The 20,043-nt window shown below is 57.3% G+C and overlaps 1 protein-coding gene across 3 annotated transcripts in view; it reads left to right on the forward strand.

The window, feature by feature from the left end:
• Window positions 1–20,043, forward strand: part of LOC129127214 (ATP-sensitive inward rectifier potassium channel 12) — a 59,177-nt gene that overhangs the window by 26,820 nt on the left and 12,314 nt on the right. The window contains exon 1 of one of the 3 annotated variants that reach the window (XM_077186756.1): window positions 13,940–14,044. The exons of the other annotated variants lie outside the window; for them this stretch is intronic. The gene's annotated coding sequence lies outside the window, so the exon portion shown is untranslated. Of the gene's footprint in view, window positions 1–13,939; window positions 14,045–20,043 lie in introns of those variants that run through there. 3 annotated transcript variants of the gene reach the window in all.

Raw genomic sequence — 20,043 nt, forward strand, 5'->3', positions numbered from 1 at the left:
TGAAAAAAAATCCACAACAATCCCTGCAACAACTCGTTTTGCTTCTACAAACCTTCTTCCCCTCATCCCCTTCTATGCAAAACTTTCCAGGGCCTTTTGTTTGGAACAGCAGGTGAAATTCCCTTTGTGTGAGCACAAAGCAATGAAGCCACCAGAAAATAATGAAAACAAGACTAAAAAAAAAAAATTAAAAAAGAAGAAAATCCTTGCCTGCTCTTTTCAGGCCTGGAAGAACAGCGAGTGTTCCCATCCATGCCAGATAAGCTTAATAAAGCTCTGGCTTTGCTGGGGAAGGCACCGTAAAGGCCACTTTACTTCTTGCCTCTGATCCAAAACACACTTTGAAATTCTGTGTAGCCTCTGCTGCTCTTTACCCAAAAGAGTTGCTTTGCCTGTGAAGTCAAAGCAGTTTTTTCCTCAGTGCTGGAAAGACCCGGGGGGGGTTATGGCAATTCCCGTGGGACCAGCTGGGGTGGGATTTTGGTGTCACCCTGACTCTGGTGCCGTGGTGCTCTGTAGTTTTTGGTGGTGTCACAGTGGGGTTCTCCCCTGTCCCTGCTGGCTGGGGCAGCTCCACCAGCAGCAGAGCAGAAATGCTCCTGCTGCAGATAAACTTCGGAGGAGCTGCACCCCGAGCTGAAACCTGGAATTTCCACCCAAGTCCTGTCAGCTTTAGGGGCTCTTAGGGTGGGAATGTGCTTGAGAGACACGGGAGCCTCCCCCAACCCCTGTGCAGGGGGAGGGAGGCTGGGTTGGCAGTTTTGGGGGTGCTGTCTGCAGCAGGAGTGGGAGCGCTGTCCCTGGCAGGGGCTGCTGGAGGGACAGTCCTGTCCTGCTCTCCTGTCACCGCTCGGGTGTGTGGCACTTGGAGGGGACACCTTATGTAAGCAGTGATGGCAGCGCCGTGCCCCGGCCGTGCCACCCTGCTCTGCCACTGCCAGGCCCCGTCCTGAGGGTCCCCTCTGGGTGCAGGAGCTGCTGGATCACTGTGCAAGGAGCGCAATCCCCCTGTGAGGACAAACAGCCCCAAGCCCAGGGTTTGCCTGGGGGTTTTGCAGAGTTCATGGCTGCACCCTTCCCAGCACAGGCTCTGGCATCCCCAGCCCTGGGAGGTGGCACCAGGCTCAAGCCCCTTTCTGGGCTCTTTTTCACCCCTTGGCTGAAATCCAGCCCCCTTTGGGTTTGGCAGTGCAGGGCAAGGGCTGGCTCACATGGATGAGGAGGCAGAAATTGTCCTCATGAGTGTGGGGACACTGGTTGGCAAAGGACCTGTGTCCCTGTCCCAGACCATGAGGCTGTCCCTCCATCCCCCTGAGTGCCCAGTGCACACCCAGACACCTGCCCTGGCCCTGGTGTGCCTGAAACGGAGGAAAGGAGAGGAAAAAAAGAGCATTAAGGGTCTTGGGAAGCCCCTGTGCCCCAGGGAGCAGAGCTTGGTGGGTGTCTCATCCCTCCAGCTCCACTCCAGCTTCTGAGTTGGGGTGCCAGGGAGAAAGGTGGGAGTGTGGTGGCAGGGAGGGTCCCAGTGCTGCTCTGCACAGCTCTGGGTGACTGTGGGCTTGTCATCTCACAGGGATGTGCCCCTCTTTCGCCATTCCTGGCTCCTTCCTAGCTTGTTCCCTGGTTCCAGCTGGGTCCTGCAGTCCCAGCTTGATCCCAGTTCCCAGCTCATTCCCTCGTTCCCAGCTTGCAGTGAGGCAGGACTGCCGGTGGGCGATGGATTTCTTGCAAAGCTCTCTCAGATTTCCCCGTTGGACTTTTGAAGCATCTGGTATCACTATCTCAGCGTCATTATGAATTAATTAACATTAATTTCCTGCTCTGCTATCTCCCATTGCTGGGACCTTTAGCCTGGGCTTTTTTCTCCCCGTCCCTGACATCCTCAAACAGAAATGGCCAGATCCAGACCTTGCCTGACAGAAAACCAGAGAGAAATCACCTAACTGGGCAATGGGGGGCTTTTGGGGTCCCCATCCTGCACCAAGGCCGGGGATGCTGCTGGGATCCCGATGGTCTGGTAGCCAGGATAAGGCTGATCCCAGGCAGTGCTGCCAGCCTTGCTTGCCCCCTGGCTGTGCCCCAGCACAGGGGATGGGTGTTTGGGGATGGGTGATGCCAGCTGTGCCACCCCTCACCTCCATTTCCCTGCAGGGATGCAGGGCAGGTGGGGCCGGGGCTGTCCTGAAGGGGAAGGATTTTCCCTCCAGCTCTGGGAAATCCTGCTCGTGGCTCCCCAGCCTGTGCTGGAGGCACCAGGGGTGTTCCTCTCTGGGATGCTGCTCCAGGGACGCTGATCCCAAGGAGGTTGATGGCAGGGATGCTGTCACAGGGATGCTGTGGCAGGGATGCTGGCCCCAGAAAGGCTGTCCTTAGGGATGCTGATCCTCCAGATTTGTGAGGATGGGGATGCAGATGCAGCAGGCTGGGATCAGGGCTGGATCCTTTGCATCCTGCTCCGTGAGTCACCCCGAGGTGAGGCACAGCCTGACCCTGGCTCCTTCCCTGAGCCCTCACCTGCATGGGTGAGCCCTGGAGAGCCCAGAAGGACTCAGGGGGATGTGAGTGCAGCACCCGCTGCCTCCCAGCCCCATCCCACCCTCCCACGCCCCATTCCCTGCCCCACAGCAGCCCAACCCTCCTGTCCCCCCAGTGCCACCCCGGTGCCACCACCGTGTCCCCCACGGCAGGGCCACAGCAACCCAAGGGCCACCCCAGCCCCTCCTTGCAGCGTGGGCCGAGCTGGGGGGGGTTTCCCCCAAACTCCCAAGCCCCGGGGTGGGGGTGGCAGCCCCGGGGGGGGCCGGGGGACAACCCTGGTGTCCTACATCCCCTGAGCTGGCTGGGGCTTACGTAACGGCCGTGCTGCAGTGTCTGCTCTGCTCAGCGCCAGTGCCACCGGCGGAGCTGCAGCGCGAGCCCGGCTCCCTGGATATTTGCTTTTTGGGGACAGGGGGGAGGGAGGGGGACACCTGCAGGGGAGCTGAGCTTCGGGGAGTGGCCAGCATCTGGAGGGGGTGGTTGGCAGGGCTGGCTGGGCACGAGGTTGAGGTGTCTGCTCACAGTCCCTTCTGGCAGTGACCTTGGGGGTCAGAGTTCCCCCCGGGTAGCAGCAGGAAGGAGGGGTTGGGGATGGGGACAGCAGAGAGGGCCCTGCCCTGGTCCTAAGCCAGAGGTGGGGTTGGAGTCCCTGCTGCACCCTCCTGCCACTCACAGTGCTGCCTCTCCCCTCTCAGGAGAGCACTGTGCAGGTGGGGAAACTGAGGCAGGAGGCTGTGACATCCTGTGGGGAGCAGGTACCAGGGACCCTCTGGATGGGGAGGGGATGGGGAATTACCAGCTCCTCAGAGAACCCTGGGTTGGAGATGCCCCAGCTGAGCCCAAGCTCAGCCCCCAGAGCTGGTGTCCCCACTCAGGGCTGGCACTCGGAGCAGCCTGACAGGGAGGGGCAGCTCTGGGTGTGTGTGACACGCCAAGGGCCATGGGGGGACACCAGGCTGGCTGCAGCACCCTTTGTGTCCCCAGCTTGAGTTCCCAGGAAGCCACAGGGTGCAGAGCAGGGAACTGCAGGGAGAGACCTCCCTGCCAGGCTATGCCAAGGCCGTGGTGTGGCAGGGGACCAGTGTGTCACCAATGTGCCACCAGTGTGTCACCAGTGTGTCACCAGTGTGTCACCAGTGTGCCACCAGTGTGCCACCAGTGTGTCACCATGCCTGACCACTGCCAAGTGCTGGGGTGCACCTGGGATCTGAGCCAGCCCTGGGGGCTGTGGGTGGGCTCAGGGTGCTGACAGCAGCCCAGGGGCTCAGGTGGCACCTGCTGCAGGTCCTTCTGCAGCTGAGATGTCACCACAGTCCCACTCTGACCCAGCTCTGCTCCAGCACAGCTCGCTGCAAGCAGGAGGAGGGTTTGTGTCCCAGTGGTCACCCAGTGCTGTGGGGACCTGGTGGGTCCCTGGCCCATCCTGCTCGTGCAGGGCCATCCAGTGCCACCAGCAGCTGGGCTGTGCCTCCGTGGTGCCTCATAGCAATGCCACCACCTGTGAGTGCCACCTGCCCTCAGGGGTGCCCGGCAGTGTGAAATACGTGGTGTCATCCATCAGTGACAGCCAGGGTGGCCCCAGGGACCGAGGCAGTGAGACCACCCTTTTCTCTCCCCCTTTGCCCCTCGTTCCCAGGCTCAGCTGGCATTTCTGCCAGGGTTTGGTGGGATGGAGCCCCAGCACCCCCAGCATCCTGCTGGGTCCCCTGTGCCCTCCTGGAGGGCGCACGCTGTGCTCGGCACAGGGACCCCACACCCCGGGGCCAGGGGGAACCAAGGACACCAGTGAGCTCATCCCTCCTGCCTGGGCTGGGAAAATCATTGCATTGTGCTCCCTGCAAGAGGCTCAAAGGCCTTTGGTTCCCTTTTAGGATGTGGCTGGAAAGGAGCCACCAAAACAAATGCCAGGAAAAATAAGCCTTCGGTAGTGGCTACTTTCTTTTTGGGATCTGAATGTGGGTCCCTCACCTCACTTGGGGAACCCCCAGTGCTTGGGCTGTAGGGATGAAACTCACCCCAACGCAGGCCCTTCATTTCTGCCAAATTCCAACCTGTTGGGTGATTCAAATGTTTGGGAGAAGTCTCTGGATTGTGCTGCTTTGTCCCTGCAGCAGAGCAGGGGAGCCCTGGCACAATCCCCTGGAGGGTTGGGGCACCTGGCTCGGTGGGATCCTGCTCCCCAGCCAGGCTGGGATCTCAGCTGGGCTGAGAACACCCTCCAGCTCGTCACACACATGGGCCAGCTAATCTGCATCTGACAGCGAGTCATCCTTCCCACCGTGCTGAGGGCTGCACTGACAGTGTGCCTAAAGGGGCTGATGAATTAAGTGCATCTTATAAATACACCAGATATTAAAATTCCCGTGTAATTACAGTGCAATGGGTTGTGTGTGGTGCTGAAGGGGAAGCAATTCAGCAGAGCAAAGGAATTACAGAGAGAGAGGAGAGGCAGTGAGGCATCACTGCACCCAGCTCTGCTCTGCCGGGGTAGAGCAGGGGCTGCAGTGGGAGCAAGGCTGAGAGGCCCCAGAGCTCTGCTGGCATCAGGGCTTGTCTGGGACACTGCAGGGATTGGGGACATTGAGTTGGAACCTGCAGAGTTTCGTGGAGGGGAGTGAGAGAGGGCTGTGCTCTGCTTCATCCCCTGCTCCCCGTCTGCCTCTGGCCACACAGACCCACGAGCTCACTCCAGCACCCCACTGCTCCCAGGGCTCCCATGTGTGACCAGCACTCAGTGCTTGAGCAGATCTAAGAGAACCTGATTTCCTTTCCTTTCCTTTCCTTTCCTTTCCTTTCCTTTCCTTTCCTTTCCTTTCCTTTCCTTTCCTTTCCTTTCCTTTCCTTTCCTTTCCTTTCCTTTCCTTTCCTTTCCTTTCCTTTCCCTTCCCTTTCCCCCTTCTCTTTCCTCTTTGCTATCTTCTTTCCTTTCCTTTATTTTTTTTCTGTCTCCCTCCTCTCTTTTCCCCTACTGTTTTTGTTTGTTTGTTTTTGTTTTTGTTTGTTTGTTTGGTTTGGTTTTTTTCCCTGCTTCTCCTTTTCTCTCTCCTTTTCCCCTTTCATGCTCCCAGCCCCGGGAGCTGCAGGTGTGTGAGCTGCAGGCAGAGGCTGCTCCAGGTGGTCAAACATCCCATCCCACCGCTCACATCCCCACATTCCAGCACCGGTGGCACGGGGGGGAATTTCTTGGTGCTTTCAGCGCCCCTGGCCCAGGGAGGGGGTGCCACCTGCAAGGGACCTCGTGCTCAGAGTGTCCCCAGCACGGTTTGGCTGCGGAGCTGCCGGAGCAAAGGCTTTGCCTTAATGAGCCGGTGCTGGCTGGCTCATTAATGATGTGCAGCGGCGCCATCGGCAGACAATTAGGGAGTGTTGTCCCCGGCTCTAATGAGGGCACAGAGAGAGCTGGGGGTGCTGTGGGATGTGATGGGATGCTGTGGGATGCTGTGGGATGCTGTAGGATGCTGTGGGATGCTGTGGGGTGCTGTAGGATGCTGTGGGGTGCTGTGGGATGTGGTGGGATGCTATAGGATGCTGTGGGATGCTGTGGGATGCCATGGGGTGCTGTGGGATTGCTGTGGGGTGCTGTGGGGTGCTGTAGGGTGCTGTGGGGTGCTGTGGGGTGCTGTAGGAAGCTGTGGGGTGCTGTGGGACACTGTGGGGTGCTGTGGGGTGCCATGGGGTGCCACATGTGTGGGCACAGAGCTGGGCTGTGTCAAGGCACCCACCTGGCAGCACCAGTGACCCACCCCACCACCACCCACAGCGCTGCCTCCTCCTCATCCTCTTCTTCCTCCTCCTCTTCTCCCTCTCCAGAAGGGCCAAGAGTCACACAGGACACTGTCCCCATCGTGTCCCCATCCCACACTTGGTGAGGACACGGGGCCCTGTGATGCCTGCCTTCGCTGGTGCAATGGTGTTTGTTCACTAATTAGCACAATCTGGCAACCCACACCGTTCTCCCAGTCATTAATTGTTATTAATTATTTGTTATGCAAATAGGATTGAGGAGCACAGGGCTGAAGGCAGCACAAACACAAACAGTCCCAGGCCTGGGTGTTTGTGTAAGGATGGGCAAGGTGGGAGGGCCTGGAGCCACCCTGGCTCTGGGTGCTGGGCCCTGCCTGGGGTCCCCTGGGAGCTGGGGACATGCTGGTGGCATCAATGGCAATTGGTGTTGCAGGGCTGGCGCTGGAGGGGACTGCAGGAGTGCTGGATGTGGGCTGTAATGGGGTCATGGTGCTTTTCAGGGTCCTGGGGGAGGAAGGTGATGGCCCAAGGGTGAAAGGAGATGTGCTGGTGGCGGGTGGCTGAGGAAGGTGCTGCTGGCAGAGGTGGGAAAGGTGATCTCTGTGTTCTGTGGGTGCTGAGGATGTCCTGTCCCACTCTTTTCCCTGTGCTCCATCCCTGGGAATGGTGTCTGGGGGGAAGTTGGGATCTTTCACCAAAGCTGGTTCATAGGTGGCAGTTTCCTGTCTCCACCCCCAGCTGGATGGAGGATGGGGCTGGGACCCACCTGTGCACCCCTCCCAGCCACTGCCTGGTGCTGATGGGGCTTTATTTGGGTGCTCCCCACCTTCCCCTTCCCCTCCACCTGGGGCTCTCTGCTCTGTCCATGCCTCCCTTTGCTTTGCATGCCTCTGATCTCCCCATCCACCCCAAATGCAGCCCCCCATCACCTCCCTGTGCCACAGAGCTCCAGCACCAGGGGCACCGTGCCACAGGGATACAGCCTGGCAGCAGCAGGGCCCTACCCAAGCCCTGCCTGAGCAATGGGGAAGGGAACTGAGAAAAAAAATGGAAATTAAAGAGAGGAAAGGATTAATAAGGATCCTGCCTCAACCACAATGGCTTTGTTTCAGCAGAGCTGATACCGCACGCTGGCCAATGCTGTTCCTCAGAGGGTTTTGGGAAGCAGAGAGGTTTTGGCCATGCCCAGGTGCAGATCTGGAGTGCTGTGAGTGTGGTCTTGGTCCCTGCCCAGCCACTGATATTCCCTGGTGTCCCCAGCCAAGTGCTGCACCATGAGGCCACCACTGGCATAAAGCAGAGCCCTGGCAGAGTGGAGATGTGGGGGAAGAAAGGTGTTCTCACAAGGCAGTGCCTGTCCTGCTGGGTGCTCTGTGGAGCCGTGCCCTGGGACATGGGACAGCCTGGAATCTGGAGGGCTGCTGGCTCCTGCTGCACAGGGCATCACCCCACGGGCTGTGTACAGCTCACCCTGACTGCCCCGAGCACAGAGCTGCCTGTGTGTTTGTAACAACTCCCTCTTCCAAGCACCAAGCTCCATCACCTGTACATCCCTGTATGTCCCTGTACCTCCCTCCCCAGCCCTGGTGTAATTTGCTTTTTGCACTTCTAGATCCTTCAGCCACTGCCCCATAAGGCTGCTTCCTGCATTTCCTCCATCCCGGGGTATTTGCCCTTTAGAGGAACATTTCTTTAGAGGTATTCCCAGCAGGGATGGGAGGGGAGCAGCACTTTGCACAAGCTGTGCTCAGAGCTGCAGCGGCGTCCCGACAAAGCTCTCCCATTATTCCTGTGCCTGATGTCCGTGGGGAGCTCAGCCTCTTTTCTTCCCTCTCCGCTGCAGGAATCAGCTCTGGCTGCCGCCAGGGTTATCTCCATCCTCCAGCTTGCAGCACGCTCTGCTGGTTCCCCGTCCCTCCGAGGGCTGGGGCCCGACCCCGGCCGGGCAGCTCAGGCTCCCGCAGCGGAGCGCCGGGGCCGCATTCTCCCATCGCCAATAACGAGCTCGCAGATAAAACCAGGAGAAAAACCGGGGACTTGTGGAAGTTCCCTGCCTGCCGCCTGGGCACTGGTGCGTGCTCTCTGCCCCATCCCGATGCCAAGGCTGAGCCGGGGGCTGCGGGGAGGGCTGAAGCCAGATGCCAGTTTCTAATAAAGCTCAGCTCCCGCCGTGAGCCGCTCCAGATGAGAACGGCGGGGAAGCCGCCGCCGGACGGACACGTGAAAAGCAGCTGAAGGTGAAAGGATCTTGCATCTGTGCGCTGCCCGTGATTTGTGGCATGAGGATGCCCTGAGGAGCATCGTGCCCCGGCTCTGGCCCCCGTGGGGGGCTCAGGGCGCTGCGGGGTCCGAGGCGCGGGCGCTGCGGGGAGCGCAGCAGGAAGGAAGCGCTGGGCGAGGACACAGCCAGCACTGCGTGCACGTCCTTACACGTGTGCTATTTTCAGCTTGACGGGGAGCAGGCCAAGTTCTCCAACAGATTGAGTTGGGAGCTGAAATCCTCCTCTCCTCCTCCCCGCTGCCCAGCACCCACCGCCTGCAGGCACGGCGGGTCCGAGCGCGCCGCGGGCCCCGCGCTCTGCTCCGTGCGGTCCGTGCTCCCATCCCTCCGGAGCTGAACCCCGCTCCCTCTGCCGCTGCTGCCGCTGCCCCACCTCGTAGCAAGGCCACAGGATCTGTCCCTGCTCAGGGACCAGCGGCTGCAGCTTCTCCCTTCCCCGCTTTGCAGCTTCTCCCAAACCCAAACCGCCACCAGTGTCCTCCCAAACCCAAACCCATCGTGGATCTTCAGCCTCACCTGCCTTTGGCTTCATCACACACATTCTCACCTGCTCCATCCTTGCTTTTTTCCCAAGAAGAAATATCTCTCCTCCCCTCCTTCCTCCCCTTCCCAAATTCCTCCTTCCTCACCCCCATCGCTGTGACCCCTCCAGAAGTGCAGCCATGTCCTCGCCTTGTTTGAAATGCAGGAAAGAAGCCCATGTGCACCTTACTGCCTCGGCACCTTGTAATCATTTTGTCACACAAAAAGCACTTTTGTCAAGCCCCCACAGGCAAACTGGAAGGGGATGGATTGGGAAGAGGTATCTGACACCACTCCCTGTTTTTTCCCCCTTTTGCCATCCGGGGTTTTGCTTTATGTGCGGGACAAGCATTGGGTTTTTCTCTCCTCTCCCTCTCCACGTGTTTCAACAACTGTCCTGAGAGAGTGAAAGGAATAAGGGAAATGTTACAGGAAAGCAGCAAGGCTGGAGAAAATGTATTGCCAGAGGCTGGGTCTGCTCAACAAAGTGCAATTACGCAATGGGAGGAGAAAGCTGTTCAGGCCCGGAGAGGGGTTTCCAACCAGGACTAATGGAGCCCCAGGCCTGGTCACCTGGGATGGCCCCAAAATGTTCAGGTGCTGGGGGGGCATTAAATGGCTCCTTCTGTCCAGCACATGAGCTGCTCTGAGGGGTTTTACAGTGGGAGGTCAATGGCGTCGGTTTGCTCCATCCTCAAAGCAGCAAACTCAGTGACAGCGGCTGCCTGGCCCAATCCTGGGAGCCCAAACCTTCCTCCAGGGCCAAGCCCCTGAAGGATACAGGGTTGTCCTTGATGTCATCTCTCCCACTGCATCTTCAGGAGGGGTGTCCCTTTCTCAGCCCCTTCATCTTCTCTGATGAGAGTCTGGGGTCACAGAGCAGCTGACAGCAGCCCTTTCCTCCAGGAAAAGGGTGGAGGCACTTGGAGTCAGCATTTCATATGGCCTTGAGGACAGATGGGCTTCCCAGGGACAGGCAGACGGTGTCAGGGGAACAGGCTCTACTCCAAGTATGGGGACCTCTGATTTGGGTTCTGCAGCCTGGGAATGTGGCTCTGCTTTTCTTCCCTGCTTTTCTTTCGGCTGGCACTTCCCTGAGCATAGGGGCAAGCTGTCTTTGCCAGCCTGTGTCACATGAGCACCACGGGGAGTTTGCACAGAGCTGATCCCCTCTCCCTAACCTTTCCACTAATGAGGAGGCAAATTCCTGGGATGGCTGCAGGGCTGGAAGGTCAGAGCCATCACAGCCTGGCAGCCCCATGGCTCTGCCCATGGTCTCATCCCCCTTTCCCACATCCTTAGTGGTTTGGGGTGTAAAGAGGAGCTGGGAACAGGATGCTCCAAGGAATTCTCATGTCCAGGATGGCACCATTGGCTGGAAAAATGAGGCACCACAAAGCAAAGCCGAGCCCTGCCTAACGAACAGGCGGTCATTAACTCTGCGCTGAAGTGTTTGCAGGTCTACAGCACAGAAAAAAAACAACAACAAAAAAAAAATCCCCAGAACCCACTTGCAAATGCTGCTCATCTAATTAGGGTACCAGGAAAGGCTCATCCATCCTTATGTGTCCAGCGTGTCCTCAAACACGCACGTGAAATCTGGGCCATCAAACACTGGGAGCCGGCGTTGCAGCGAGACGCTCCCGTCCGGAGACAGGTCTTTAAATCATCCCCGAGCTCTGGGAAAACTGCAGACAGCTCCAGAGTGGAAAATGAAAAGGCAAAACGTTGCTCCTGGAGCTCTTGCCCTGAATTATTTGCTCAGCTTCAATAATAAGTTACACACAAGCCAAAGTGAAGCTGCTCAGATGGTTTTGTGGGGAGAACCAGCCCGGTGGATGCTGTGGAGCAGTGCCTGGACCCTTGGTCCTCCAGCACCTTTGGGAATTGATGTGCTCTGGGAAGACAGGCTGGGAAAAGAGGGGAAAAATCCCTCTTTAATGGGCTTTTGTGCAGTATGCAGGTGTGGGAGATGGGATTGAAGCTTTTAATTGATTGTCCTGGAGCTGGAGGGGACAGCAGTGGTGGGGATGATGTTGCTCTGTCTCCTGTTTGCTGGCCCTGTTGCTCCCATGGGTGAATAACTGGCAGGTACCAGCAGGGAAAACTCTGGGCTCTTTCCCTGCCTTATTCTAGGCTAGTTTGACTAAATGTGGCTCGTTTAGGATGAATCACTCTTGCACTGCTGGTTGTGACCTGCTGGCCACTGTGCTTGCTGAGCTTCTGCAATTTCTCTTTTATTGGTGAAAATGAGAAGTTGCTTTTTCTGCCCTTTTCTCTGGGATCACAGATTGCAAATAATGATTGCCTTAAACACAGGCTATTTCCCAGCTTGCTGGGGAAGGGATTGCTGGGTGTTCAGTGCTGGTGGCACCAGGAGCCAGGCCAGCTCTGTGTTAACATGGTCCAACAAGCATCTTAATTTAACTCTCTGTAATTTAACTCTCCTTTATTTAAGTCTCCCCTTTCTCAACTTCATCTTTCCTAATGGAGCAGAGTGGATGAGGTCTTGCCACGAGCCATGTGTTGCATCCTGCACACTGGGCTCTGGGTTGGTTTCCATGTGTTTCTCATGGAAAGGTGATGTCTGGGCTGGATCCTGCTCTGTTGAGCTGCAATGGATCCCATTTTCTCTTGTGCCTGATTCCATGGGATCACATGGAGTACAAGGAGCTGCTCACACTGAATGGTTGTGGCTGAATTTGTGTCCCTGGATTTATTGGTTTCTGTTTGCTGCTTTTTCTCCCGTTTCCTTTCCATGGGATTATTTATAGCCAGGCCAACTCTGCTCCCACTCTCCTCTCCCTCTGAGGTCCCCAGGTGTTGCCTTGAGGAGTCAGGCACCTTGTTCCCAGTGAAAGATGCTGTCAAGGCTTAGCCCAAGGGCACAGGTATAAAACTTCCTGCAGGAACAATTTGCTGCAGGAATTGTGCTGAACCAGCCAAACTGGGTGGTTTCAGGGGATCAACCAGGACTGCGCTGAGATGATCTCACCTGCTTGCTTCCAGCCTGATCCCATTGCTTGTGTAACTCAAACATGTTTTGTAAGGAAAATCTAACCTGATGATCCTTCCCCCTATGGACTAAGCCAGGATCTGATTTTGGCATTTCTGGCAATAGCAAAATATAAATTTTCCCCCACGGCTTCTTCTCTTTGTGACTCTCATAAGAGTCCTGAGGATTTTGCTGATGCCCTGAGACAGCAGCAGGTCTGGGCACATGGTTAAAGGTGCAGATGAGACACTTGGGGACATGGATTAGTGGTGGCCATGGCAGTGCTGGGTTAACTGGGTGGTCTTGGAGACCTTTTCCAACCCTAATGATTCTGCGTGGTGCAGAAAGGCAGGGAGGTCTCCAGAAACCCAAAGAGTGGCTCCACATTTGCCTTGGGTCTGTCAGGACCCAGCAACCTTTACCCCAAATGAAAATGTGCTTTTGGGGTAAAAAACCCCAACAAAACACATGAAAAAAAAATAAAAAATCAGTATCTGTGATGCCATCTGTGTCTGCAGAGTGGCACAGCAGGGACAAGCTGTGCCCAGACTGCTGAGCACCTATGCCAGGGAGCTGAAAGAGGTGGCACGAGCCTTCCTCCTCATTTTCCCCCCCTGGGAGAGGAATGTCCTGTTTCTCTTGGGAACAGCGTATCTCCTTGGCATCTCTCTCTTTAGAAGCTTTGATTTCTTTTCCAACTGCAGCTCTCTAGCCTCAACAGCATGTCTTGGATGTTTTTTTCTCCCACTGGTTGATCTCCTGTTGATCCCAGGGGAAGGCTGGTTGGAAACCTCTCCAGCAGCCCAGGCAAGAGGCAATGGAGGGCTGGGGGCAGCAAGTTGCCAGTTCATTTGTTTTCCTCGATGGGGTTTCAAAAAAAAAAAAAAAAGTGATGGGCTGATGAGTTTGGAGTCTCAGGGGGGCAATTTCCCTGGCAGCATCCAAGTTGTGTCACCTCTCTGCTTGGCTCTGTGACGACAGTGTTGATTTGAATTCTTCCAACTTAAGACTGATTTAAATGATGGTGAAGTTGGGGGGTGGCGTGTGGGAGTAGAGCACTGAGCGCTATTCTTTTTCGGTTGTCATATGCCTCCATAAAGACTTCTTCTGCCTTGGGGATTTGCATAGATCCCTGGTCCAGATTGTGCTGCAAAACCCACCGGTGGTCCTCAAAGCTATGGCAACGCTTCTGTGCTGGCTCCTGAGGCAGATGAAGCTGGGAAGTTTAGGTGTGTTTGCAAGTCTTATGCCATCATTGTTCCTTTTTGGGTTTGGGGGATGCAGACGGGGCTTGGAGCGCAGCTGGGAGACCCCACTCCCCTCCTGACCGACAGCTTTCCCCCTCCTCTGCAGCCCCATGCCCTGGGGAATGTCTGGCTGCATCTCTATTCTATTCTATTCTATTCTATTCTATTCTATTCTATTCTATTCTATTCTATTCTATTCTATTCTATTCTATTCATTTCTCCTCAGCACGTTCTGCTTCGCTGAGCTCTCCCAGCCTTGCACTCCAAACCACTCTAATTTGATGGCAAGATGGTGAGGTCAGGAAAAAAACCCAACATTCTCAATGTTTTTGTGAAAAATAGGTGTTTGGGTAATGACCTCATGGGGAGGGAGGCTGCAGAGTGAGCCAGTCTCCTACCAGTGAAACCGCAGGAGGCGAACGAGTGGGATTGTGCAAATGTCCCAGCCACAGGGAAAGCTTAATTCGGTGCTTGTAATAGCTGAGGACACGCACATCTGTAGGGAAGCAGGCTCCCTTCCTCGCGCTGCTCCCAGAAGGGCTTGTTTGTTTAATTTTATCTCGCCGAGAAAATTATAAAAGGAAAAAAAAAAAAAACCAAAAAAAAAAAAACAACAACCCATACAACCACCACTCTGTGGTTTTACTCAGCTGCAGCACAAAACCACCCCAGCGGAGCCTGGAGAGCGCCGGGAGCGAAGCCCTCGCCTGAGCCCAGGTATTTCCGTGGGGAAGAGGGGCAGCGAGGGGCCCCCTTGCTCTGCCAGGACCCCGCTGCCTGCTGGCACAGGGCCAGGCAGGATGGAGCCGGCTGTAGGAATCGTCAGAGCTGGAGAAATCCGCACATCGCACTCGCTAATCTGCCCCTCCCATAAACCCCACTGCCCCGGGCAGCGGCACCCTGGAAGGAGGGAGATGTTTGCCCTTTGAGAGGCTGGAGGAGGATGGGGGTCTCTGGGGCCCCCAGCACAACAGCCTGGCTTGCCCAGCTGTCACTACTGCACCTTCTGGCCGAGCAGAGTGGGCAAGGTTGGATTTTGGGGCAGAAAGTTGAGATCTTTGTGGTGGTTGGCGCTCTGGAAGCTGCCATGTAAACCCCGCCACGGAGATGGCTGGTGCGGCTGGATAACGTGGGAGCGCCTGTGCTCTGGTTTCAGCTCATTTTCTTCGCTGTCATTAGTTTAAATTTCCGAGGGAGCCTGGGCTTGGCATCGACGCTGACATCCTTTAATTTAACAAATGTAAAAACGGGACGGTTTCCAAGTGGAGTGATTAGAAACGTCCCGCTCCGTCCCGCAGCCGCGGTGCCGGGCGCTGGCCGGGCCGTCCCCGCCACCCCGCTCCCCCCGCCGGCGGGGCTGCGGCTGAGACCTCCCACACTCGTCACACGGGTGTGACACCCATCCTCACCATCCCTGCCCGCTGCTCAGCGCTGCCATCCCCATCCTCACCATCCCTGCCCGCTGCTCAGCGCTGCCATCCCCATCCTCACCATCCCTGCTCGCTGCGCTGCGCCGCCGGGAGCTGCCGATGGGCCCGGCTGGCGAGGAGCAGCAGCGGGGCTGGGTGCAGGAGAGCAGCTCTCCCGCCAAGGGGAGGGACGGGCCCGTGCCCCCCGTGGCACCCCCAGAGCACCCCCCGAGATCCCGTCACCCCTTTGCCCTGGCAAGGGCCTCCTCCGCCTCCGGGTTTGCGTAGGAGGGCGCGTGTCCCCCCTAAGCTGCTTAATGAGGGTTAAGAAGCTAACGGGCTTATTTCCAGCAATGGTTTCCACAGCTCTGCAGGTGTCCCTGGAAGTGCAGTGGCCCTGCTCCCACCCGGGAGCATCCTGCTGGTGCACCCACCAGCCAGCCTGTGCTGCCATGAGCTCGTCGGTGCTCAGCCAGCTGCCTGAGTCAAATCAGTGTCTGTTTTCAGGGTGTTTCAACACCCTGTGACAAAGACCCAGGCTGTGGTTTGGGTAGGGAAGGGGAGTAGGGGGGTGGCATCCCTATGGATACATCCCCCACCGCCCTGGTCCCTCTCTCTCTGCCTCCAGAGCATCTCTGCAGCATCCCTGGGCGGTCGCCTGGAGACGGCCGCCGCGGGTTGCCACAGCGACGGAGCCTTCGCTCAGCATCCCTCCAACTCCGCAGCCTTGGCCGAAGTTGGGCGACAGGAAAATATCCCAGGGAAGGGGCTCTGTCCTCCCCTGGGGTAGCAAGCACAGGGCTGGGGAAACTGAGGCACAGCTGGTGGGGTTGGAGGCAGCTGTGAGGCAATGCAGAAGGGTTTGGAAGTTGCCTGTGAGGTGCAATGGGGTGAAGAGTGGTGGAAATGGGGCTGGTGGAGGGCAGGGGGTGCCTGCAGTCTCTGGGGTGGGGGTCAGCACTTTGGGGGGCAGGTGCTGGGGCAGCACCTCCACATGAGTCCTCCCAGCAGCAGCCGTCGATTGTCACCATGGCAATGCCAGCTGTGCTCAGGTTGTCATCTGTCGTGACATCCAGCGCGTGCTGGGGTGGAGGCTCCAGGAGTGTGCACACCCTGGGGGGCTCAGCCACCCGGAACCCAGACAAAAACCTGGGGTCCCCCACACAGGATGGGGAGACTGGCCCCAAAACCATCAGGGTCTCTCAGGCATGGGGCTCCACAGGGTGACCTGGTGGCACAGGCTGGTGCCTGGCCCTGGGGACTCTCTGTGGTGAGGGAGAGGAGGATGAGACCCTTTGGGGTGACCCTTTGGGGTGACCATGCCCCCCACCAGCCCCACCACAGAGGGCTCCCCCCCAAACCAAGCCTATAACTGAAGGCAATGTCCGTGGAGGGCGAGGAGAGGTTACGTAACTTCAGCGTTTGGAAAATTCTTTCTGCTCCCTTATCGGCTTTATAAATATCTCGACCTGGGGCCAGGCCAGCCAGGGGGGAAGGTGATGACAAGGGCTGCTGCCAGTCCCCACGCTCAGGCCTCTCCAGCCACCGTGCCTCAGTTTCCCCACCTCTATGGACAAAAGCATCCCTGCTTCTCCCGCTGCTGTGCTGAGGGGAGGGCTCCTGGCTGCCTATGGGAGCAGAGAGTGTTTTTCCCCTCCAACAGAAAAAGAGGGGCATTTTTTCTTCCTCTCCTGAAATAGGTTTGAGGGTGGTTTTGGGTCAGAGACTTCCTTAAGTGGCAAGACCAAAGAACCAAGGTCCTGCCTGCAGCACCTACTGCCTTGCCCTAATCTGGTATCACATCCCCCAGGTTTCAATTTGTTGCATCCTTCTTGCTGGTCTTTGATGTCCTAAAAGTCCCTGGGTGGGGGTCATGCAGTGCCTTACCCACTGTGTTTTCCCAGCAGGATGCTGGGGGTGGGTGCCTGCCCTGTTCCCCCTGCTCCCCAAGCCCTCCTGCCCCCACAGCCCAGCCAGGGGACAGTGGGATGCTGGTGCATGGCCGCTGCCCACTGCAGGAGCCCCAGGCTTTGAGGGGGGGCTGAGCAGGTCCCCTGCTCACGTGCACTCTCATTTGTGCCACTTGCAGGGCTCTGTTCCCCCCGGGGGTGTCGGAGGGCGGCCGGGGCCGTGTCGATAGGAGAGCGCACGGCACACACAGCCAAGGGCAGCGTTGTGTAACTCTCCGTGAGGCTCTTCACCAGGGCCATGTCACCCTGTCCCAATGCCACCAGGCTTGTCATCCTCCCCAGTGCCACCAGACTTGGCCCCTGCCCCAGCCACGGGGTCCTTTTGCTCTGTGCCCTCCCATTGCCAGCACGGCCTCCCAGCCATGCCAGCATGCTGTGTGATGCCTGTTTTCACTGCCCAAGGGATGCTGGTGGGCAGGACCAGGACCCCAGGGGTTCTGCAGTCTATTCTGGGTGGCAGCAGCATGACACCACTGTTACCTCCCCAAATCTTCCTGTGACAGCATTTTGGGTTTGCCTGCTGGTGCCCTTCTCCTTGTCAGCCCATGTGTGCACACAGCAGTGCCCGGGCTCGCCAACGCCGGGCTTTGCACTCGCCTTGTTCATTGTAGGGTTGCACAAGGACACATGTGGGGGTTGTTATTTTAGGGCTGGCCAAAAAAAAAATAGGGATCCCTTCATTGCTGTTGTGATCTGCAGTGTGTGCCTGAGTGAGCCACCCACCAGTGACCTGCTCTGTGCATAGGAGCAGAGGGGGAACACAGGCAGATGTGCACCAAACCTTGATGGTTTAAAAAATGACCTTTTAAGTGCCTTAAATGCCCAGATCTCTGCCACAGGGTCTGTGTCTGCTGAGCCCCTTAACTACAGAACCCGAGGCTGGGGCCCAGAAATAATGAATCATTTTAGGGATGTCCATCTGGTTCCTTCATGGCCACCTCAATTTGAACAGGGCTTTCCAAGCAAGGTGGGTGGCCTGGGAAGAACAATGTGAGCCCTGGGTGGTGGCAATGGGTGCCACCATTGGGATGTGGCAGTGGAGTGTCCCACAGCACATCACATCACATCACATCACCCCCAGGCTCTGGGCTACCAACATCAGCGGATGCTGACGTCGGGCAGAGATTTGACTTCTTGCTGCCAGGGCCAGGCTGAGAGGGCACCCATGGCTGGTCCCCATGGGCAGGGAATGAGGGAGGATTAATTGAGTCTCTGATCTCTGACGGCGAGAGGGGACGGGAGCAGTGACCCCCCCAGCGTTACGCAATGCCTGTGCTAAATCTTCATGCAGCAGATAAAGATGGTCCCCAAAATACCCTGCCCTGCCTTTGCTGCCCTTCAGCTACTTGGGTTTGGGGTCATGTCTGAAGTTTGGGGTTGTCCAGCTCTCCAGTGACAGCAAAGAAGCGTTGAAAAGGCAGAAACATTGGGACAGAAACCTGTTACCCCCTGGGAAGACGATTTCCTCCCACCAGGCTTTGCCTGAGGAATGAGAGCTTTAAAGGGAGCCCTTACAGGATTTTGAAGACACTGAAACTCATGAACTGCTGCGGGTAGAGCCATGAGCTGGAGGAAAACTAATAGCTGCAAAAACAGTGCAAGGGCCTTTTTTGTCTTGAAGATGCTGGACAGCATCACGAGTGTGCCAGGGGAGCTGGACATCCCCAGCAGAAAAGGAGGGTGATTTTTCATCCTCTCCCGAGAAGATGGGGTTTGTGTCACGGCCATCATTAAACAGCAAGAACAAAGTGGTCTCGCCTTGGAACACCGACTGCCCGACACCACTGTCTGATCCACCAGTTTGGAATGCGTCTCATCCTTCTGGCTGGTCCTTCACTTCCCAAAAATCTCTGAAATCCCCTCCGGGCTGCTTCTCTTCCACCGCCCCTTGGAGCGCTGAGGCATCGTGGGCTCCCAGCCATTGTCGCACGGCGATTGCCCCCCCTGCCCCTTGGCAATGCCACTGAAGGTGCACATCCCCCTCGCTGGCGGTGGCTCCCCGGGGCCGCGGCCGAGGTGCCATCGCCTGTACATGTAGGGAAGAAGCGAGGCTGTAATCTGAGCTCGGCAGCAATTAGGCAGGACATCGGCAAAGTCCCCGCCGCTCCCTCGGCCGCCGGCTCCGGGCTCAGCATCCGCGGCTCTCGCTGCCACCGCGGGGTAAGTAGAGCCTGGAGGGCGGCTCTCCCCGAGCCGGGCATGTCCTTCCTCCCCGCTTCCTTCCTCCTGGGGGTACCAGTCACGTTTAGGGCTCTGCTGGCACCTTAACCCAGGCAGTGGCAAACAGAGCTGGAAACACGGCACTTCAGAAATGACAGCTTTACCCTGGCACTGCCATGGAGCCAGGAAAACTGCCTGGGACAGTGGGACACGGGCTGGATTTCTCGCCAAGTTGAGCATTTGTTAATGTTTTGATGGAGCAGGAACGATAGTGGGTTTAAGGTCCGAAAAAGGGTGGAGGGTGCTGATGAGCAGCTGATGGCTCAGCCTTGCTTTCATCCCACCTCTCCTGGCCCGAAGGGATGTGTGTGCCCTGAGCTGGTCCTCGTGGTCATGCCGCTCCTTTCCAAGCAGATTCCCAGCTGGAACGGCACCGTGGGGAGCTGCCATCGCTCTCCCCACAGCCCCTGGCTCTGGCTGGCAGCTCCATGGCTCCCAAGCTGCCCGTGTTTGTGCCTTCAGGATAAACATTTCCTGGGCACGGGCTCTGCCCACACCCGCGATTTCCCTGGAGTGGGGGGGTTGTGTTAGGTGAGAACGACTGAAACCTGCCTTGGGAGTGATGGGATTTGGGAAAGAGGCCTCCACTGGAGCTGGGCAAGCAGGAGGTACAGGGTTAGTCTTGCTGGATGAGGATGAATGGATCCAGATCCGTCATCTCCTGCCTCTGGCCCTGAGGTGCGAGAGGGCTCTCGAAATAATCCGTGCCTGTGATATCCCAGGGATGCCTCCAACCACTGGTGTTACCTTCAGGATAGGAAGCCCTCAGCACTGCATCCCTCAGCTCGTTTCTGTCTAGTTGGTGACAAAATCCACTTGGAGACATTTGCCCTCTCTGCCTGGCTTTTCCCTTTCTTCCCACGGTGGTTTTTAGCAGCTGGATGCTCCCCCCTTGGTCAGGGCCAGGGCTGGGGCAGGGCTGTTGCCTCTCCCCTGAGCCTCTTGGCATGTGCAGGATGGGAACCTGCCATTCCCAATGGAAATCTGTGTCCCTGCAGAGACCCCTGCTATGGCAGGAAGGAGCGTGGCCGACTGATTCCAGCCCTGCCATCATCTGCTTCAGCCCCAATCCTGGCAGTTTTGGGAATGGAGCTGGAGCCCAGCATGTATCCGGATT

This window comes from Agelaius phoeniceus, chromosome 16 (assembly GCF_051311805.1).
Source record: "Agelaius phoeniceus isolate bAgePho1 chromosome 16, bAgePho1.hap1, whole genome shotgun sequence".
NCBI lineage: Eukaryota > Metazoa > Chordata > Aves > Passeriformes > Icteridae > Agelaius > Agelaius phoeniceus.